This window comes from Schistocerca americana, chromosome 1 (assembly GCF_021461395.2).
Source record: "Schistocerca americana isolate TAMUIC-IGC-003095 chromosome 1, iqSchAmer2.1, whole genome shotgun sequence".
In the NCBI taxonomy this organism is placed as follows: Eukaryota; Metazoa; Arthropoda; class Insecta; order Orthoptera; family Acrididae; genus Schistocerca; species Schistocerca americana.
The window spans coordinates 1,197,199,862-1,197,223,263 of NC_060119.1; positions in this window are offsets into that span (position 1 = coordinate 1,197,199,862).

Here is a 23,402-nt window from a genome sequence, read left to right on the forward strand (position 1 = left end):
ATCAAATATTTTGTAAGAAATACTGTCAAAGTTGCGTGAGCAGGTTAACAGTTCACAAAGTAAACACTGGTGAATTCTCAGAGATGGTGAAAACAAGGCAGATGATATATAGGGGCTAGCCGGCCGCAGTGGCCGAGCGGTTCTAGGTGCTTCAGTCTGGAACCGCGCGACCGCTGCGGTCGCAGGTTCGAGTCCTGCCTCGGGCAAGGATGTGTGTGATATCCTTAGGTTCCCTAAGTTCTAGGGGACTGATGACCTCAGATGTTGAGTCTCATAGTGCTCATAGCCATTTTGTATAGGGGCTCTAAGCGGTGGGATGACGTCACGAACCGACCGATGCTTGGGTACATATAAACCGGCTTGTTGAGCTTGTTTTTAGTATGTAACAGCTTTGTCAGTCGTTAAAGCCTTGTGATGAAGTCTCCAGTAGTAGATGGAAAATCGTCAGGCGGAGATTTATGCTCTGGACCACAGCCTTATGCCCATAAATCAAATATCAGCAGTATCACCAATACAGGCTGTGAAAACCTACAATATTATGACTTCCTTGCTCTCTCTTGTAATGAGGCGACACTTTGCTCTCGTATCTCGGAGGACACCTACATCCCGGCTTCTAATTCATGACTGCGCCGACTTGCCAGAGACAGTGGAGAGAGTGCTGTCAGAGACTTTTTCCGACGTGGTCCCACGCTCGGTCCGTCGGTCTCAGCGCTCCTCGACGCGCATCCTCAGCCGAATGGCCACTCGTCAGCGCCGCCTTTCTGCGAGGGCGGCGCCGCCCAGCTGAGCTCTGCACAGACGGCCGCAGACTTATGTGCGGCCCGAGATATGGTTTCTATCTGCGCTCCCGCGCCCCGGCGTCCATTTGTAACGCGGAATGACCGCGGCGAGCGGCCAGGCAGCCGGCGCGGCGCAGCGCTGATGGCGACCGTGATGGATGGAATCGGTCGGCGCGCCGCAAGCTAATAACCCGCCGCGAGCCTTCGGCGGCTGCTGCCGCTGCTTCTGCTGACCGGGCCCGCTGTCTCGCTCTCCCAGGAGCCGTAAAGGCGGTTAACGTCTCACCCAAAGCAGGTTTAACAGTTTTCTCAGACTGCGCTCTGCCGCAGTTAATGCAGGCGACACCAGCGCGAGTTGTTACACGCGGATATTGAATTCGCCGCTGATAGCATCGCACTTCCTTCCAATAGATGGTAGCATCAAAGGGTTCAAATGGCTCTGAGTACTATGGGACTTAACATCTTAGGTCATCAGTCCCCTAGAACTTAGAACTACTTAAACCTAACTAACCTAAGGACATGAGACACATCCACGCCCGAGGCAGGATTCGAACCTGCGACCGTAGCAGTTCCGCGGTTCCGGACTGAAGCGCCTAGAATCTCACGGCCACCACGGCCGGCGTAGCATCATGATAGCAAAGTCCTCCTCCTGTTCTCTGAAGTGTGGGCTGCCAGTATTACACAGAATGCGAGAAGAAACGTTGTTTATCCAATCTCCTCCACCTGAAACATTTCTCGTCTCGAAGCAGTTTTTACCAGTAACGTATCCCAGCGAAAATGCTGTATCACGTGAAAACCTTAACTTCGGATGAGTGATACAATGTTTAATATTTCCCTACTATTGCGTACTGATACTTAATTTTAACTGAATATGATATGGCGATGTATGAGAGGGTTTGTTACAGGATAAAAGTTTTTTATTACGTATTTTCAGATGTGATGCAACTTTAGATATTATGAAAAGAAGATAAAAAGAGTCCCTACTCCACAAGATACCTGTTCCGAAGCAGCAAAACAAGTGATGTCAGATTACCTGTGAGAAAAAAAATATTTTTTCTACTATATTGATAGATAATTACATGTAAGAGGTAAACAATAACAAATAATACAGACTGTAACATGTAACAATGAGAGTCATATTATTATATATTTATTTGCACTTGCAAGTTTAGTATGGAAGATTTCTTTAAATGAATATTGTATTTGCAATGTATTCTTTACTTTCTTCCTGTTTTCTTTAAAGAAAATACAGTTCCTATAGAAAATTTAAGCGTGACACTTTAGTATGATAAGCATAATACAGTTAGTAAGGTAAGCATAATGCAGTAGTGACATTTAAAGATACCGTACTGGTTTAATTCAGTAAATATAACTAAAAAAAAAAAGTGATGAATACACTGGTCACAATGAGCAGCAGCTATTCTCCAAGGAAATTCGCTACTGCCCGTCCTCGTAGGGTTAAAAGCTGAGACGTGGCAGTGCATCCGTCATGCTGGTTTTACAGGTTCTCGCCAATGACAAGTAGTCGAAATTAGATAATCATACGAATGAATAAAAATAACATTACAGCCTACTATGGACAATGTTTACGTTTATTAAGCATCCAGAGAATGAGGATCTCAACAAATACAAAATTTTAAGTTGGTTGACTACACTGTTCCTCTGTATTCTGTCTCAGTGTTGTGTAATTAACATCGCTAATGACGATTTGGTTGCGACAGGAAAGATTTTAGACATTTGTGTTCGTTGCGAAAGAGCCAACATTTCCAAAACAGTCCTGGCGATGTGAGGTATCAGGACCCACGTGGTAGATACAGTTTCAAACAGAGTAGAAGTGTGGGACATTATTATCGTGCCTTACGGTGCAAGTAACTGGCCATGCATGTCGGTAGTTTCGTGCTAATGGACGAAAGCTATGCTCGCTTGTGCACTGTGAACTGTGAGCGAAGCAATGCTGTAAACATACAGAATTGGAGGACACTAGCCCGCGACAATGTATCAAGATCTTACAGCTTATGTTTATATGAGTAACCACTTCCCCAGAGAATTATTTTCGGCGTACTTTCGGCACCAGTATTCAGTGTCTGGTCAAAGTGCAGTTAGCTGTCCCGGGAGTAAACCAGGTAAGGTTGACAGGTGTGAATGGTGCGTTTGGATTTCAGCTTTGCGGAAATACAAAGGTAGGTCTGCTAATCACTTGATTCACGTACCCCTGTTGGATCACAACGTCAGGATACTACCAAATGACGTGTTATGCGTTGCTATTTAGAGTTTCGATCGTTGTCATTTTCTCTCGTCGCTTACCGATATGTTACTTATAATCCGTCTTGAATGCATAAAATGTTTATACACATGACCGGTTTCGGTTCCTCTAGAAGCATCTTCAGATCTGTAACGATAATGATACTAATTTACTATTTCACGAATGCAAGCCTTTTTCATCCTGTCCAACCACCATCAAGTGTTCCAGAACATCTATACTTGTCAAAGTCTGCATCAGCGCCTTGGATATAGAAAACGCCCTTGTTTTTAGATCGTATAAAAATGATAATTTTACTGTGTATTTTAATTTTGACAAGTGTAGATTTCAACCTTGACGTCTACAGATTTTAATTAAGTATTTTCAGAGATAAAAGTAAATTTCAAAAATGTACTTAATACAGTATGTGCATATGTAATGTAACAAATGTACCACTCGCCACCTGTTGGTAATAGTGTTGTAATTAATACAAATTACGTGCATTCTGCCGACCGCGGTGGTCTCGCGATTCTAGGCGCGCAGTCCGGAACCGCGCGACTGCTACGGTCGCAGTTTCGAATCCTGCCTCGGGCATGGATGTGTGTGATGTCCTTAGGTTAGTTAGGTTTAAGTAGTTCTAAGTTCTAGGGGACTGATGACCACAGCTGTTAAGTCCCATAGTACTCAGAGCCATTTGAACCATTTTGAACGTGCATTCTGCCAACCAATTCTATGTGACGCAGCATGTGAAGGTTGCTGTGTGTGGAGGGGTTACTCCTGTAACCGAAATTGCAGGTACGTTCTGGTACATCTTTTAGTCAAGTACCGAAGAAATTCATTGTTTCTAAAGTTGATTCAGTATTTCATCATTAGTTATTCGATCTAGGTATCTAATCTGCAACATTCTTCTGTAGCTCCACATTTGAAAAGTCTCTATTCTCCCAATTGTCCGAACTTTTTACGGTTTACTGTCTGCGTCGCCACGGCCTGTCGCCACTGGCATGATGTGCTCATCGAACGCCGACTTGCCCACCAACTGGAAGCGGCTACGTCGGTCGAGATGGCCACTTCCGCTTAGCAGCCGCTATGGGCAGAGCCCAAGACTATCGTAGCCTGATGTATTCGGTAATTGCAGTAGCGAGGTTCCTTTCGTCCTTTACCTGCCGAACCTACCTGCGAACTCGTTGCAGCAGATCGCCAGTAGGAAAGCCGAGCAGAAACATACCGTACTGCAACTCGTATCAGGCTGCGTATAACGTAACTGTTTCAAGAATCGGGAAAAGGACTTAATTTAGTATGAAAGGTGGAAATACTGGCAAAACTTCAGTATATTCTGAACCTCGATAGTATACACGTTCACTGCCAAGCCGGTACTCATCTTAACACAGTCATGCACAAACCTTTCCAATCACGTTAACAAGTTTATGGTAAAGTATTTCCCGAAGTTTGAACAGCTACTAAGCTCGGACTGTTCTTAAATGAAAATACTCGCCATACTATTAAGTTTATCGGTGTCTAATTACTCTAGTTTTTAGTCACCGATCTGCTCAATATGCCACGAGGAATTACTGTCATTTCTCATACACAAAATTAACTTAAAGAATCCGTACGTTCTAAAAAATACACCGGAATAAATATGCTATCACTTTAAAATACTTTTGAAACATGTAGCAGAACTAAAACTGGCAAATTATAACTTCCTTCTGAGCTCGCACTACACACGACCGTACCATTGAAGGGCTGGACTCTGACCACTTTAGACTACTGTAAGCATCTCCAAGATGAAAGATGCGCGAAGAATACTCTGTTCTGATGGGTCAGTTTTCTTTACGGCTAACTGAAAAACACTATTCTCTGGCGTCAGTCCACGCTTTTCATGACTAACCAATCAACAAATAACACACTTTCTAACTGTACTTTTTTCCGGAATAAATATTTAACATTCTGGTATTTTTTTAATACTTTACGTTATTAACTGTTTTCATTAGCACTCGAATTACCTTTCCTTTTACCATAAACTTACTTAACATATTATGATATAAAATTCTCCGTCGTCTGGAATCACTGTTTTAAAACTTCCTCACACTAGTTCCTACGGCCGGCCGGAGTGGCCATGCGGTTCTAGGCGCTACAGTCTGGAATCTTGCGACCGATACGGTCGCAGGTTCGAATCCTGCCTCGGTCATGGATGTGTGTGTGATGTCCTAAGGTTACTTAGGTTTAATTAGTTCTAAGTTCTAGGCGACTGATTACCTCAGAAGTTGAGTCGCATAGTGCTCAGAGCCATTTGAACTAGTTCCTACAGCGTTCATCTTTAGAGCAATGATCTGCGTGTTTACTTTAGACCACATTCATGCATCATTCACTCTGCTGTACAAACGTAAATAAACAAAAAAGCCTTCACGAAATAAAGAGAACAATTCACAAAACTATTTTCTCTACCAGTTTCTTGAATGTCTCTGCACTCTACGGTCCTCTAGCAGATGAAAATTAGAACTAAATACTCGACTGAACCAGCTTCGGACCGTGTGTCACTGCGCTTGTATGAGTCATTCACCGTATACACAGGCTCTAGAAAGGATCGATGTTAGACGCCACGCCTCAGCTCCTTCGGGTGTTAGGTTTGTTTCAGGGTGCAGGATTGCAGAATATTGCTGTCATTATGCAGAACACACGAAGATTAACTTTCCGTTTCATTTTTGCTTTCCGACGCAGGGTTTCCGGCAACATAACTGTGTTTCGTTCTTTGCGACTGTTACCTCTGCAGGTCTTCGTGCGTGACTTTTTTGTTGTTCGCAGAAACATTTTCCAGTGGGAGCGGCGGAGGTAAACAGTCCTCCATTTGTTCCGGAACCTCCCCTGGGTTACTTTCCACTTCAACTGGAGCTCGCTGGTGTGCACCGTGTAACTGTTCCAGCGGGTTTGATGGAACCAGGCATACATCCACCTGTTTCTGGGTCTCACCAGCAACGGTATGCAGAGGAGCACTTCGTCTGCTTGTGCGCCATGCCGGGGTCGTGGCATCGTGCCTTCGACTATCCCTCTCATACACGGGGAAAGAGTGCCTACAACACCCTCAGCACCCTCACGAGGAAGCTGCAGAGGGCGTCAGAGGGTACAGTCCATCCTTAAGTGTTCCGTAGAACGACAGATGGAAGAAATTGGGGCTGACCAATACACGTGACCGGAGCCCGACGTCCGCCAGTTCTTGAGGCCAACGTGAACACCTCTCACGCCACTATTGCACTGCTCACACTGTAAGTAGGCTGTTTAGGTTTTATATTGGTAACGCCACGTAGCGCTCTGTATGAAAATCGCTGGCTGTACTGTGGGCAGTCTGTGGCTGGTTTGCATTGTTGTTGGCTATTGTAGTGTTGGGCAGTTGGCAGCTAACAGCGCGTAGCGTTGCGCAGTTGGAGGTGAGCCGCAAGCAGTGGTGGATGTGGGGAAGTGAGATGGCGCATTTTTGAGAGCGGATGATCTGGACGTGTGTCCATCAGAAACTGTACATTTGTAAGAATGGATGTCATGAACTGCTGTATATATATTATCATTTTTGAACACTATTAAGGTAAATACATTATTTGTTCTCTATCAAAATCTTTCATTTGCTAACTACGCCTATCAGTAGTTAGTGCCTTCAGTAGTTTGAATCTTTTATTTAGCTGGCAGTAGTGGCGCTCGCTGTATTGCAGTAGTTCGAGTAACGAAGATTTTAGTGAGGTAAGTGATTTGTGAAACGTATAGGTTAATGTTAGTCAGGGCCATTTTTTTGTAGGGATTACTGAAAGTCAGATTGCGTTGCGCCAAAAATATTGTGTGTCAGTTTAAGCACAATCTTGTACAATTTTTCTAAGGGGACGTTTCAACACTACCGCCAATTTACTTGAATTTACACATGGTCCCTTATGTTTCTACAACTTGTTCACAAATGTTATATGTTACGAATTTGAGAAGTAAGGAGTACTGTATAAATCCCAACTGGAACGTGCCTACTATTTCTTCTGGCAATTTGAGATCTTCCAATAACCATTCATGAACCTCAAATGCCGTTGGACGCGAAGAATTCTGGTGAAAAATGTACAGAGCAGTGTTGGCTCTAGTGAATGTGGCACTACTAGTCAAAGATCCTTTCAGTTCAGAACTTCCATCAACAATTACCAATGACAAACAAAAACAATTTATTGGTATTTTGTGAAACCGAAGTTCGTTTTCTCATCACTGCTTGAGTTTTGGAGCTTCGTGAAGGAGGAGAATCTGCAAGTAGGCCTCAAGACCATACGAATTTTAATGCCTTTGGCAACAACCGACCTTTGTGAGGTAGATTTTCCAGCAATGACAGCCATCAACAAAATATATGGATTTCGAATGAAAATGGAGAATCGCAGTTTTCAACCTTGGGCCGGGATTTGAAGAACTGCTGAAGAAGAAACAAACTCACTCTTCCCCTTGATTTCGTTGCCAGAATAATGTGTAGTAACATTAAAAGTTGATTACAATATGATCCGTCAACATTTAATAAAGAAGTAACTGCACTTTTTCATTTGTTTCGAAATTTCAGTACACTTCGAGTCGGTTGTCATGTGTGAAAGTACGCGGAGGATATTCTACATCTACATCTACATTTATACTCCGCAAGCCACCCAACGGTGTGTAGCGGAGGGCACTTTACGTGCCACTGTCATTACCTCCCTTTTCTGCTCCAGTCGCGTATGGTTCGCGGGAAGAACGACTGTCTGAAAGCCTCCGTGAGCGCTCTAATCTCTCTAATTTTACATTCGTGATCTCCTCGGGAGGTATAAGTAGGGGAAAGCAATACATTCGATACCTCATCCAGAAACGCACCCTCTCGAAACCTGGCGAGCAAGCTACACCGCGATGCAGAGCGCCTCTCTTGCAGAGTCTGCCACTTGAGTTTGCTAAACATCTCCGTAACGCTATCACGGTTACCAAACAACCATGTGACGAAACGCACCGCTCTTCTTTGGATCTTCTCTATCTCCTCCGTCAACCCGATCTGGTACGGATCCCACACTGATGAGCAATACTGAAGTAAAGGTCGAACGAGTGTTTTGTAAGCCACCTCCTTTGTTGATGGACTACATTTTCTAAGGACTCTCCCAATAAATCTCAACCTGGTACCCGCCTTACCAACAATTAATTTTATATGGTCCTTCCACTTCAAATCGTTCCGCACGCATACTCCCAGATATTTTACAGAAGTAACTGCTACCAGAGTTTGTTCCGCTATCATATAATCATACGACAAAGGATCCTTCTTTCTATGTATTCGCAATACATTGCATTTGTCTATGTTAAGGGTCAGTTGCCACTCCCTGCACCAAGTGCCTATCCGCTGCAGATCTTCCTGCATTTCGCTGCAATTTTCTAATGCTGCAACTTCTCTGTATATTACAGCATCATCTGCGAAAAGCCGCATGGAACTTCCGACACTAGGTCATTTGTGTGTTGTTGTTGTTGTTGTTGTGGTCTTCAGTCCTGAGACTGGTTTGATGCAGCTCTCCATGCTACTCTATCCTGTGCAAGCTTTTTCATCTCCCAGTACCTACTGCAACCTACATCCTTCTGAATCTGCTTAGTGTATTCATCTCTTGGTCTCCCTATACGATTTTTACCCTCCACGCTGCCCTCCAATACTACATTGGTGATCCCTTGATGCCTCAGAACATGTCCTACCAACCGATCCCTTCTTCTGATCAAGTTGTGCCACAAACTTCTCTTCTCCCCAATCCTATTCAATACTTCCTCATTAGTTATGTGATCTACCCATCTAATCTTCAGCATTCTTCTTTAGCACCACATTTCGAAAGCTTCTATTCTCTTCTTGTCCAAAATATTTATCGTCCATGTTTCACTTCCATACATGGCTACACTCCATACAAATACTTTCAGTAATGACTTCCTGACACTTAAATCTGTACTCGATGTTAGCAAATTTCTCTTCTTCAGAAACGCTTTCCTTACCATTGCCAATCTACATTTTATACCCTCTCTACTTCGACCATCAGCAGTTATTTTGCTCCCCAAATAGCAAAACTCCTTTACTACTTTAAGTGTCTCATTTCCTAATCTAATTCCCTCAGCATCACCCGACTTAATTAGACTACATTCCATTATCCTTGTTTTGCTTCTGTTGATGTTCATCTTATATCCTCCTTTCAAGACACTGTCCATTCCATTCAACTGCTCTTCCAAGTCCTTTGCTGTCTCTGACAGAATTACAATGTCATCGGTGAACCTCAAAGTTTTTATTTCTTCTCCATGAATTTTAATACCTACTCCGAATTTTTCTTTTGTTTCCTTTACTGCTTGCTCAATATACAGATTGAACAACATCGGGGAGGGGCTACAACCCTGTCTTACTCCCTTCCCAACCACTGCTTCCCTTTCATGTCCCTCGACTCTTATAACTGCCATCTGGTTTCTGTACAAATTGTAAATAGCCTTTCGCTCCCTATATTTTACCCCTGCCACCTTTAGAATTTGAAAGAGGGTATTCCAGTCAACATTGTCAAAAGCTTTCTCTAAGTCTACAAATGCTAGAAGCGTAGGTTTGCCTTTCCTTAATCTAGCTTCTAAGATAAGTCGTAGGGTCAGTATTGCCCCACGTGTTCCCATATTTCTACGGAATCCAAACTGATCTTCCCCGAGGTCGGCTTCTACCAGTTTTTCCATTCGTCTGTACAGAATTCGTGTTCGTATTTTGCAGCTGTGACTTATTAAACTAATAGTTCGGTAATTTTCACATCTGTCAACACCTGCTTTCTTTGGGATTGGAATTATTATATTCATCTTGAAGTCTGAGGGTATTTCGCCTGTTTCATACATCTTGCTCACCAGATGGTAGAGGTTTGTCAGGACTGGCTCTCCCAAGGCCGTCAGTAGTTCCAATGGAATGTTGTCTACTCCGGGGGCCTTGTTTCGACTCAGGTCTTTCAGTGCTCTGTCAAACTCTTCACGCAGTATCATATCTCCCAATTCATCTTCATCTGCATCCTCTTCCATTTCCATAATATTGTTCTCAAGTACATCGCCCTTGTATAGACCCTCTATATACTCTTTCCACCTTTCTGCTTTCCCTTCTTTGCTTAGAACTGGGTTTCCATCTGAGATCTTGATATTCATGCAAGTCGTTCTCTTATCTCCAAAGGTCTCTTTAATTTTCCTGTAGGCAGTATCTATCTTACCCCTAGTGAGATAGGCCTCTACATCCTTACATTTGTCCTCCAGCCATCCCTGCTTAGCCATTTTGCACTTCCTGTCGATCTCATTTTTGAGACGTTTGTATTCCTTTTTGCCTGCTTCATTTACTGCATTTTTATAATTTCTCCTTTCATCAATTAAATTCAATATTTCTTCTGTTACCCAAGGATTTCTACTAGCCCTCGTCTTTTTACCTACTTGTTCCTTTGCTGCCTTCGCTACTTCATCCCTCAAAGCTACCCATCCTTCTTCTACTGAATTTCTTTCCCCCATTCCTGTCAATTGTTCCCTTAGGCTCTCCCTGAAACTCTGTACAACCTCTGGTTCTTTCAGTTTATCCAGGTCCCATCTCCTTAAATTCCCACCTTTTTGCAGTTTCTTCAGTTTTAATCTACAGGTCATAACCAACAGATTGTGGTCAGAGTCCACATCTGCCCATGTAAATGTCTTACAACTTAAAAACTGGTTCCTAAATCTCTGTCTTACCATTATATAATCTATCTGATACCTTTTAGTATCTCCAGGGTTCTTCCATGTATACAACCTTCTTTCATGATTCTTAAACCAAGTGTTAGCTATGATTATGTTGTGCTCTGTGCAAAATTCTACCAAGCGGCTTCCTCTTTCATTTCTTAGCCCCAATCCATGTTCACCTACTATGTTTCCTTCTCTCCCTTTTCCTACACTCAAATTCCAGTCACCCATGACTATTAAATTTTCGTCTCCCTTCACAATCTGAATAATTTCTTTTATTTCATCATACATTTCTTCAATTTCTTCGTCATCTGCAGAGCTAGTTGGCATATAAACTTGTACTACTGTAGTAAGTGTGGGCTTCGTATCTATCTTGGCCACAATAATGCGTTCACTATGCTGTTTGTAGTAGCTTACCCGCATTCCTATTTTCCTATTCATTATTAAACCTACTCCAACATTACCCCTATTTGATTTTGTGTTTGTAACCCTGCAGTCACCTGACCAGAAGTCTTGTCCCTCCTGCTACCGAACTTCACTAATTCCCACTATATCTAACTTCAACCTATCCATTTCCCTTTTTAAATTTTCTGACCTACCTGCCCGATTAAGGGATCTGACATTCCACGCTCCGATCCGTAGAACGCCAGTTTTCTTTCTCCTGATAACGACATCCTCTTGAGTAGTCCCCGCCCGGAGATCCGAATGGGGGACTATTTTACCTCCGGAATATGTTACCCAAGAGGACGCCATCATCATTTAATCATACAATAAAGCTGCATGCCCTCGGGAAAAATTACGGCTGTAGTTTCCCCTTGCTTTCAGCCGTTCGCAGTACCAGCACAGCAAGGCCGATTTGTTTATTGTTACAAGGCCAGATCAGTCAATCATCCAGACTGTTGCCCTTGCAACTACTGAAAAGGCTGCTGCCCCTCTTCAGGAACCACACGTTTGTCAGGCCTCTGAACAGATACCCCTCCGTTGTGGTTGCACCTACGGTACGGCTATCTGTATCGTTGAGGCACGCAAGCCTCCCCACCAACTGCAAGGTCCATGGTTCATGGGGGGGGGGGGGGGGGGGAGGGGAGGTCATTTGTGTATATTGTGAAAAGCAATGGTCCCATAACACTCCCCTGTGGCACGCCAGAGGTTGCTTTAACGTCTGTAGACGTCTCCCCATTGATAACAACATGCTATGTTCTGTTTGCTAAAAACTCTTCAATCCAGCCACACAGCTGGTCTGACGTTCCGTACGCTCTTACTTTGTTTATCAGGCGACAGTGCGGAACTGTATCGAACGCCTTCCGGAAGTCAAGGAAAATAGCATCTACCTAGGAGCCTGTATCTAATATTTTCTGGGTCTCATGAACAAATAAAGCGAGTTGGGTCTCACTTGATCGCTGTTTCCGGAATCCATGTTGATTCCTACAGAGTAGATTCTGGGTTTCCAAAAACGACGTGATACTCGAACAAAAAACATGTTCTAAAATTCTACAACAGATCGACGTCAGAGATATAGGTCTATAGTTTTGTGCATTCCCAGGTCAAACTAACCGTGGACACGAAAAGTTTGAAAACTACTGTACCAGAGCCCTGTGAGTAACAGTGATTTTCAGAATGGCACCGTAGCCTAGCGATTATGATAGTTTACACGCTTAAGATTATAACAATATTGATGTATTCATTAAAAAACTAAAAACGAATTTATTCGTTTACATTGGCTGGTACTGGGCACAAAAATTTACTTTTCTTCAGCAGATGAATGACTGGTTGGCAAGAAATCGAATAAAAAAATCTAAAACATAAACTATTTTCGTATCATGTACAAAATATAAACGCTACGTTTTTACAATCACAGTTTTCTTTAACGGTTCAGACGGAAGCGCACTTCATTAACGTTTTCAGATATTGTCTTTTCCTTTTCGACAAAGATTTTTAGAAAAGTAAGCGGCATCCGATGGGACTTGATTCCACAACCTTCAGCATACTGTAAACTCCCAACAGATAAAAATTATGTATAACATTCACATTCAGTGTAGCCTAGCAACAGTTTATTATTCCGTAACCTCGCAATAATAACTTGACTAACCTACTAACAAAAAATGTGACTCATATGGAGCCTTTCAATAATTAACAGTTTGTGAAGCTAAACTTGTAAATTTGGACGTCAGAAATGCTGCGTCATGGTCCTGAAAGATCATACTGAATAAATTGAAAATTGTTACTTCAATGAAGCCGCCGGATAACGCGTATATATCTGCTCCTATACGAAATTTTTCTGGCGCAACCGAGTGCAATGCTGGCCATTAGATTTGTCATGTATAAAAAGAAACAACTGATTTTTCTTTACGATAATCGGGATGAGCATGGATTGCAGAAATTAGTAAATTCTTTAAATTCAGATGAATGACTGTCAAAAAATTGATTTTATAAAATAGATTATTATTAAAAGATTTTTAAAAACATTTACATGAGACTTGATATAACAGTAGTACATATTTTGTTGCAACAAACTACATATGCGCGCTGCAGCTTTTACCTTATACTACATCGCTCACGCACCGCCATCGCTCTCCACGACCGGTCCCGCCAACTCCATACACCAGACTGCCACCTACTACTACTACCGACACTGCTCTTACCGCAGCCAACACTGCTCTCTGGTTTGAGATTCTCTTATAGCTTACATATCGCAGGCAGGGCGTGAACAATCCATCGAAATTACATCTGCTCGAATGCGCTAGCAATAAATTCCTTAGTCATGGACCTCTTACAATACGAGGCAGGCTACAACGCCGTTTTGGAAATGAGTGCGAGTTTTAAGGTTCTAGCGGATCAGGAAAATTTCCTCGTCGGTAATAATTCGCAGCCTAAGTCCCACGAAGACAATGGCTGCGGATGTGATAACTACGACAGCAACCTTCAAACGGTCGATCCCACCCTTTCAGATCTCCCGTTATGAGTAAAGAGATTATCATAAGGCACTAAAATGCCTCAACACCGTTCAGAATCAATATTTATTTTGCCATTTTTTGTCGGTCGTCAGCACAGATTCCAAAATTAGAAACTCGAACACGAAAGCGACGTCCGATTTTTTGCGAAACGTTCTCTTCCATCCGTAAGGAGAAGTACGCACACATTTTCCCACAGCCGCGTACGTACTCACACCTCGGGCTGCGCTGTAGACAGAAACAAAAGAGAGGCGACAAAGCAGTGTGCCGCGAGAGGGCGTCCGTCGCTGTAGAAGGTGTGGCGGCGGGGGGGGGGGGGGGGGGGGGGGGGCTGGCGATGAGAGCCGGGCTGTTGTGGCGTCCAATACAAACGGCCCTGGCGTCAGTGTTCCCCCGGGTGCGCCGTGTGGGCTGGGCCGAAATTTCACCGCAGCCGATGCGACTCGCGGAAGGACAGCGCTGCGATTGCCCGCTACCGATATTTTCACAACACGGGCCAATCTGTGATACGCGGCGCGCGCTCCGGGGTGCATATGAAACAGCCGCTCTGGTCCGCCCTATCATGATATTCCCCGCCATGCAAATTATGTCTACATAAATTAGAGCTGCGAGGCTGTGCGTTTCTCCCTAATGTCCGCGAACGGAGATTTTCCATGATTTATGTATGAGGGGAAAGCGGTTTTGCATTATTACTTGAAATTCACTTGGAGGTTTTTCGTCGCTCGGGTAGCAACCTCCGCAGCCTTTCCGTGGTATTCATATCTCTGTTTTACTAATCTTCAGGAATTGCATCAACTGCTTACAATACGGAACACCAACTGGAAGTTGTTATTCCTGGAGTAAATATACTATTGTGAAATTATTATTCACCACTTGCAGGGCCTACTGCGTAAGACTTTCGGTACGTTTCACGCATTTACTGCACAGAAACAGGATAAGTTAATATCTTGTAAGAAATTATTTTTGTTCTTCTGGTCAAAGTCAAGACTATTAATGGTGTATCTCCAAATGTTTAGCCGAGTACAAGTATTTCCCTTTAATGCACAAATTCCGACTCATCCCAGCTTTACATGAGTAGTTCTAAATGTCTATCGCCAGACGACCTCTTTATAATATATAGTGAGGGACCAGATAATGCATGAACGTCTCTGTCAGAGTTACATCGCGCCTCGCTTTCGGTCGGAGGTTCCAAAGAGCGAATTAAAGTCTAATAGTCTCGACTCACACCAAGTTTCGCCTCATGATCTTCATTAGATTCTTGAGAACGCATAATCCTCAATCTTATAGACTTTATAGTGTACTGATAAAGACTGAAACGTTATTTAAACATTTTTAATCATGATGCTAACCGGGCGGGCCAAAGAACTGGATAATTCTGATACTTACAAATGAACAAAAAGAGGAGTAACGTCAGTTGTATAAAACGAAATTTCTCATTCATTAATCGCATTTGAGTGTTGTATGTGAGGAGATCACGTAATGTCACAGGTAAGAAGTAGAAACTGTTGTTATCTGACATAGGTCTGAGAAAACGATTTACGAAAGTTAAAGTTATTGGATTCTTATAAGTAATCATTTTTAGTCAAATTTGCAAAAATTATTTATAATCACTTATAACTACTTTCGGTCTATCCAGCTAGACATCTTCAGATCAAATCAGACAAACATTGCTGTTTCTAATCACCAAGCAGTTACAAAGTGTCCCCTACCTGCCTGTGATTAGACTCAGCAATGTTTGTCTTATTTGATTTTAAGATGGTTAGCTGCTTTAGCCGAAACTTGTTATTAATGATCATAAATAACTTTTGCGTCCTTAACTAATAAACGATTATTTATAAGACCCGAATAACATCTAAGAAGAAGAAGGGTTTACCATCACGTATTCTAATTTGGCAGCGGCAAGACAGAGGACATTTTGCGGTTCATCCTTCCGGTATATCGCTGCTCACATGACTGTCAAGCGATTTTGAGACTGTCAGGGTCGGACATCTATACTCCACGCAAACCTGATCGGTTCCACATGTCTTCCAGGAGCACACGAACTTAAATGGAATATGGGACAAGGGTACAGGACTATAGCCGAATTAGAGCAGGCGACGCCGGGGGAACTATGTTAATAACTGTGACAGCTAAGGTAGTAGATGAATTTAGGAATACAGCAGCTCCATGAGTCATGATAATCAAAGTAGAGAAGATATAAAATGAAGGCTAGAATTAAACAGAAAAGAAATTCTGAAAAAGTGGAACTTGTTATCATCTAATATCATTTTAAGTGTTAACAAATCTTTTCTGTACGAATTTGGCTGGAGTATAGCCTTGAAGGCAAGTGAACATCAAATCAAGTAGAGAAGATATAAAATGAAGGCTAGAATTAAACAGAAAAGAAATTCTGAAAAAGTGGAACTTGTTATCATCTAATATCATTTTAAGTGATAACAAATCTTTTCTGTACGAATTTGGCTGGAGTATAGCCTTGAAGGCAAGCGAACACGGACAGTAAACGGTTCAGGGAAAAAGTAGATATAAGATTTTTAAAATTTTGGCGCTGTAGAAGAACAGTGAAAATTAAATATTTAGATAGACAACAGATCAATGAGATACTGAATTGAACTGGGGAGAAAAGATATTTATGGTGTAACGTGACTAAAGGAAGTAATCGGTTGATGCGACTCATCATGAGGCGTCAAGAAATCGTCAATTTGGTATTGGATGTAAACGCTGATTAAGCAGTTTCGCAGGGTTACAGAGATGAAAATGCTTGCACAGGACGATAAACGTGCACTACTGAATCAAGCCAGTCTGAGCAAAACGATGCTGAACGTAAATTAATTTATACCAAAATATTTACTATTTACCGTATTATTACTGCTGTAGTCCTAAGCGTAACCTATAATAATAAGAATAACCTATAATAATGGATGTTTTGAGCAATTACATGCTACTTTATGTATTTGTTGTCGATAATGCACATGTGGATATTTATCCTGTCATAGAGAAACTTGCAGCATTCTCGAAAAAAAAAAGCACATATTTAAAATGTCGACTTTATCTCTTTCTATGGAATTTCTCTGCTCTTTATGCTTTTAAGAAAATTCCACGAAAACATCCCTCAAAACATATATTTCCACTGTTGTTGTTGTTGTTGTTGTTGTGGTCTTCAGTCCTGAGACAGGTTTGATGCAGCTCTCCATGCTACTCTATCCTGTGCAAGCCTCTTCATCTCCCAGTACCTACTGCAACCTACATCCTTCTGAATCTGCTTAGTGTATTCATCTCTTGGTCTCCCTCTACGATTTTTACCCTCCACGCTGCCCTCCAGTACTAAATTGGTGATCCCTTTATGCCTCAGAACATGTCCTACCAACCGATCCCTTCTTCTGGTCAAGTTGTGCCACAAACTTCTCTTCTCCCCAATCCTATTCAATACTTCCTCATTAGTTATGTGGTCTACCCATCTAATCTTCAGCATTCTTCTGTAGCACCACATTTCGAAAGCTTCTATTCTCTTCTTGTCCAAACTATTTATCGTCCATGTTTCACTCCCATACATGGCTGCACTCCATACAAATACTTTCAGAAATGACTTCCTGACACTTAAATCTATACTCGATGTTAACAAATTTCTCTTCTTCACTATTGTTGCGAATTAGATTTAATTAGCAGTTCCTTGTACTTTCTGTGGTACCAACCCTCTTTCGGTCCCCATCACAGATATATAGTAGTGTACATTGTTGTCTGGTCAGAGTTTCCCTTTATTTCGTATGTATGCTTGGCTAAATCCAGGAAACGAAATATCCCCCGCCCCCATCATCATGGGCATATACCGTCAATCCTCTCTCGACATCCGCCGTTGGTTGCCTTTGAGTCACTCTGGACTCCACTGCTAAACTCCTCAGAACTCCGCATAACATAGTTCGAGACAATATCGGATGTTGTTCTTTCAGAGATAATTGGTAGATCCATCTAGAGCACAAGTTTATTTATTTCGGGGAATAATTTGGATTAAGGTTCAAAAATATTTAAGTAAAATCCAGATGTAATGCAGGAATTTATTACTGTGCTTTGTCTTTGGTCCTCAACAAGTCATACATCCGTTAGTTAGCATTTAAGTGTTTCTTCTAAGGCACATCATTTTGCGAAGTATAAAAACAGCAGAGTAATGGGTTTTCTCGCAGTTTTCTGATTCCAATTTGTTTCACTATCTGTAATTGTTTCTGTCCATATTTCATAAAGTATTGGATGACCCTAAGTGTTCATTAAATCAGTCGTCCCCAATAATTTTTTTATAGCGTTTGCATGTGTTTTATGTTGAGTTGCCCATGGTTTCATAATTATTTATTTGGACGATTGAACCTATTCCTTATGTTAACATACAGACACGTGCAGTCAAATCCGCACAAAGCATGCAGAGATTACTTCTTTTCAAAAATATAAATGCTTATGATTATAAGAAACCATTACAGACATGGTGAATTTCTGCTCATTAGCAGTTTTAGGAATGTAACCCATTTCTGTGATACGACACGTAGGTAATCACAATAAAAACTAAATGAAAGCTCTGTTAATTGTGCAGGTGCATCTGTTAACTGTTTCTTCAGAGACTGTCCCAGGCATGAAGCAATTTTCAGACCACTGGTGCTAAATGGCGTCCAAACAAAATCAAAAAGCTATTATAACCTCTTACTGCACAACGGAGTTACTAAATACAGTTTTCCGTAATTCCTTTACAAAAGAAGATGAAGTAAATATTCCAGAATTCGAAACCAGAACAGCTGTTAGTATGAGTGACATAAAAGAAGGTATCTTAGGTGTTGCGAAACAACTCAAATCACTTAAGAAAGGCAAGTCTTCCGGTCCAGATGGTATACCAGTCAGGTTCCTCTCAGAGTATGCTGACACAATAGCGCCTTTCTTTGCAATCACATACAACTGTTCACTTGACGAAAGGTCTGTTCCAAAAGACTGGAAAGTAGCACAGGTCACACCAATATTCAAGAAAGGAAATAGAAGTAACCCATTGAATAACAGACCATATCATTGACCTCAATTTGCTGTAGGATTTTGGAGCATATACTGTACTCTAACATTATGAATCACCTTGAAGAAAATGACTTATTGATACATAACTAACACGAATTCAGAAAATATCGTTCTTGTGCAACACAGCTAGCTCTTTATTCCCATAAAGTAATAAGTGCCGTCGACAAGGGATATCAGATCGATTCCATATTCCTAGATATCCAGAAGGCTTTTGATACCGTTCCTCATAAGCGTGCGTGTGGAGTATTGTCTCAGTTGTGTGACTGGATTCGTGATTTCCTCTCAGAGAGGTCACAGTTCGTAGTGATAGACGGTAAATCATCGAGAAGAACAGAAGTGATATCTGGCGTTCCACAAGTTAGTGTCATAGGCCCTCTGCTGTTCGTGATTTACATAAATGATCTAGGCGATAATATGAGCAGACCCCTTAGATTGTTTGCAGATGACTCTGTAATTTACCGTCTAGTAAACTCGTCAGACGATCAATTCCAATTACAAAATTATCTAGAGAGAATTTCTGTATGGTGCGAAAAGTGGCAACTGGCACTAAACAAAGAAAAGTGCGAGGTCATCCACATGAATACTAAAAGAAATCCGGTAAATTTTGGGTATACGAAAAATCGCACAAATCTAAGGGCTGCCAGTTCGACTAAATACCTAGGAATTACAATTACGGGCAACTTAAATTTGAAAGACCACATAGGTAATATTGTGGGGAAGGCGAAACAAGGACTGCGCTTTGTTGGCAGAACACTTAGGAGATGCGACAAACCCACTAAAGAGACAGCGTACATTAGACTTGTCCGTCCTCTGCTGGAATATTGCTGCGCGGTATGGGATCTTTAACAGGTAGGATTGACGGAGGTCATCGAAAAAGTGGAAAGAAGGGCTGCTCGTTTCATGTTAACTTGCAATAGGGGTGAGAGTGTCACTGAAATGAAGCGCGAGTTGGGGTGGCAGTCAATGAAACAAAGGCGGTTTTCTTTGCGGAATTTCAATCATTCCGAATGCGTAAATATTCTGTTGACACCCACCTACGCAGGGAGAAATGTTGATCGTAATAAAATAAGAGAAATCAGAGCTCGAACGGAAATATTTAGGTTTTCCTTTCTCCCACGTGCCATTCGAGAGTGGAATGGTAGAGAAGTAGTATGAAAATGGTTCGATGAACCCTCTGCCAGGCACTTAAGTGTGAATTGCACAGTAAACATGTAGATGAAGATGTAGACGTAGATGTAGAGCGTGTAGCTATCATTGTACTATACATACACCCATATTCCTACCCTGCAGATAACTTCGAAGTGCCTGAATGAGGGTATTTCTCTTTGAACAACTCATTTGGGTTTCTTCCAACTTCATTCGTTGATAGAGGTTGGGTACAATGAATGTTTCTATTCCTACGAGATCGTTGTAGTGTACTCCTAGATTCCTCGCATAACGATGGCCCTTTAAACCTCCTAAGTAGGCTTTCACGGTATAGTTGGACGCTGTCTTCAAGAGTCTACCACTTTAAAGTTTTTCACTATCTCTCTGATGCTCTGCAAAGGATGAAAAAAATGGGACCATACGTGCTAATTTTAATGAAACATATGAGCAGTGTTAAATCTTGAAGTCTAACCTATCCATTATGTGGAAAAATAAATCAAAATGCTTTAGAATATGTACATGAGAAAGTACACACAATTTAGTTCACTTAAGGATACACTATTAACAGCTGCCGTTTCTACAACAAGCGTTTCCTCTCCACCTTATGGCGAATGTGCAAGTCTTTCCGCAAAGTCCGGCAGAAACCTGATGACACTGGAGGACTGAACTGTCCTTGATACTGATGCCCAATACAGAGATCTGTTGCTGAAATCTCCTATTGCCTAAGTAAAATGAAGTATATGAAAGCGTTGCTACGCCTTTAACACATCAGGACTGAGAGTGCTCTCGAGTTGCTGGCCTCCACACACTTCTCGTATTTTTGGACCAATCAATGCTCCCTGCTTGATCTCCTCAGCACTCAGTCAGGGGAATTTTCCGCACAAGTATTCAAATGCCCCTTCGTTGCTCTTATTCACTGATTTTGTAAGTGACTTCATCAATTCCAGCAATTCACATGTAGTGGTGGTAACAGAACTTTTCTGGGATTTGCAAATGGCTCCAATGAGATATTTTTCTTGCCAGACAATAAATATTTTCGTCGCGGCTAGTACTTCCGATCTAATGTAAATCCCACTCACAAATGTAACAACAACACGGCCTTCAAACTAATTTTCGAAATATCTATAATAAGTCTCCAGTTTTGGTGTGTGTATAAGATACTGAGTTCTTGCATCAAACCTCCAACATCCATACGGTATGTCATTACATTTGTTGTGTTGAAAAACCTTTCGAACGGCTTCTGGCGTTGGCGAAAATTACGTAGTCGACCTGTACCTACCAAAGAACTTCACTCCATGGAACGAGAATCTAATAGTTCGTCTTTATGTTTTAGATGGTTCAAGCCTCAAACCAGATTGCTGAGTTCGTTTAGCGTGGTTTTGTGCATTCCCCTAGACTGACTTGGATCGACTGAGGAATGAATATTGATGCAGTCAGAGATAGGGTTAATGCTCGAGCCGATGGTATGGAATTTCCAACGGATGGAGGATCAACGATGGCCTTAGTGTTTGCTCAACTTTTCTCCGCCAGGGAGAAAGAGCCGAGGGAGGTCCAGGGAAGTATAGCTAAAGCCATGGAAAAGAGAGGTCTATAGTAAGACGGGCAGTATAGAAGGCTGTGAGATCTGAGAGCAGGTAACTGCCGATAGGTGGAAAAGCCTGCTAAAGTAAATACTAGACGATACTAATGTAAATATGAGATCGTTAGATATGGAAGGACGGCGAAGATCTGACACGTTTTCATCTTTGCTGTCACAAGAGATGTTTATTGTTGTGGCTACTGGCGGATCTAGAACTGGAAGACTCACACTATAACACAATGGTCGCATCGCACTAGGTATATCAGGATACTGTGTGATGCCCTTCTTTTTCTTGACAAATCCTTTACTTGAGCAGAGGCACTAAGCAGAAACAGCAACCTGTTACGAGGTTTGCACATTCGCACCAAGTTTCCAGCACTCAGAAACGCAAGCATTCCATTCATCCACCCACTTACAGCTGACGAACGTTTCGTACAACAATTATGAGGAGCCTATAGCCAACGCGTTGGATGGATCCCCTACACCCTACACGGCACCCGAACTATAGGAAATAAATGTGACAATGTTCGCATCCTTTGCCCAAAAATCGCATCTTCACATGCGTAATAATAACTGTCATTCTTATTAACACATCTGCGGGACATAAACAGTAGTTCTGATTCCACACAGTAACTCAGAAACTCACGGCAAAGACACAATACACAATGGAACACTGCCGAAGGTAATCTCACGCGGATCACGTGTTCATCGATCGACCGAGCGAGGTGGCGCAGTGGTTAGCACACTGGACTCGCAGTCGGGAGGACGACGGTTCAATGCCGTCTCCCGCCATCCTGATTTAGGTTATCCGTGATTTCCCTAAATCGTTTCAGGCAAATGCCGGGATGGTTCCTTTGAAAGGGCACGGCCGATTTCCTTCCCCTTCCTTCCCTAACCCCGAGCTTGCGCTCCGTCTCTAATGACCTCGTTGTCGACGGGACGTTAAAAAACACTAACCTAACCTAATCAATCATCGATCGATATATCTGAGAAAGCGCGGAAGGTTGTCGCCTCACAGTACAATGTGTGCATCTTATAACTGCATGAAACACAGAATTCACATTTGGTTTCAGTGGCATTACTGATATAATAAGAAAATGAGAGCCGAAATACATAAATAAGAACGTAACAAATTATATACAGCTTGAAAACTGGAGCAGAAATGTTGTGGATTGGCATGACAGCCAACCCACTATGAGAGGAAGCCGAAAGGCACGCGTTTTAGCTCACGCAGGCTGGCGTGAGGTCTGGAACAGGTCAAGGAAATGAGACTAACAAAAAACGTACGTAGCTGCTGGAATTCTTAACTTTAATCCATAATTGGCGAACATCGCTCTTGACGGTACATGTTTTACAGCATCAATAGTAACTGGTAATGGCGCCTTGCTAGGTCGTAGCAAATGACGTAGCTGAAGGCTATGCTAACTATCGTCTCGGCAAATGAGAGCGTATTATGTCAGTGAACCATCGCTAGCAAAGTCGGCTGTACAACTGGGGCGAGTGCTAGGAAGTCTCTCTAGACCTGCTGTGTGTCGGCGCTCGGTCTGCAATCACTGATAGTGGCGACACGCGGGTCCGACGTATACTAACGGACCGCGGCCGATTTAAAGGCTACCACCCAGCAAGTGTGGTGTCTGGCGGTGACACCACAACAAAAGCAAAAATTATTGACGTTTTCGAAATAAGCGTAACAAAATCTATAGAGATTGGGTAGTTTTCTTTATGTGAAAAGTCATTGTTGAACAGTGTTATTAATTACTGTCACTAGTACGTGAGTAATTCATTATCTTTGTGGCAGTTGCGTAATCTTGTACTCTAAACATTGCAATATTAATTTATGATTTTCAAAACGCTTTTAGTATCATAGAATTCATGATTGTTAACTGGAATTGGTGATTCCCTCAGGGTTACATGGCTCGATCTATTTAAAGGTAAAACTTCCATTTTCGAGCAAACAATGCTGGCCAGCA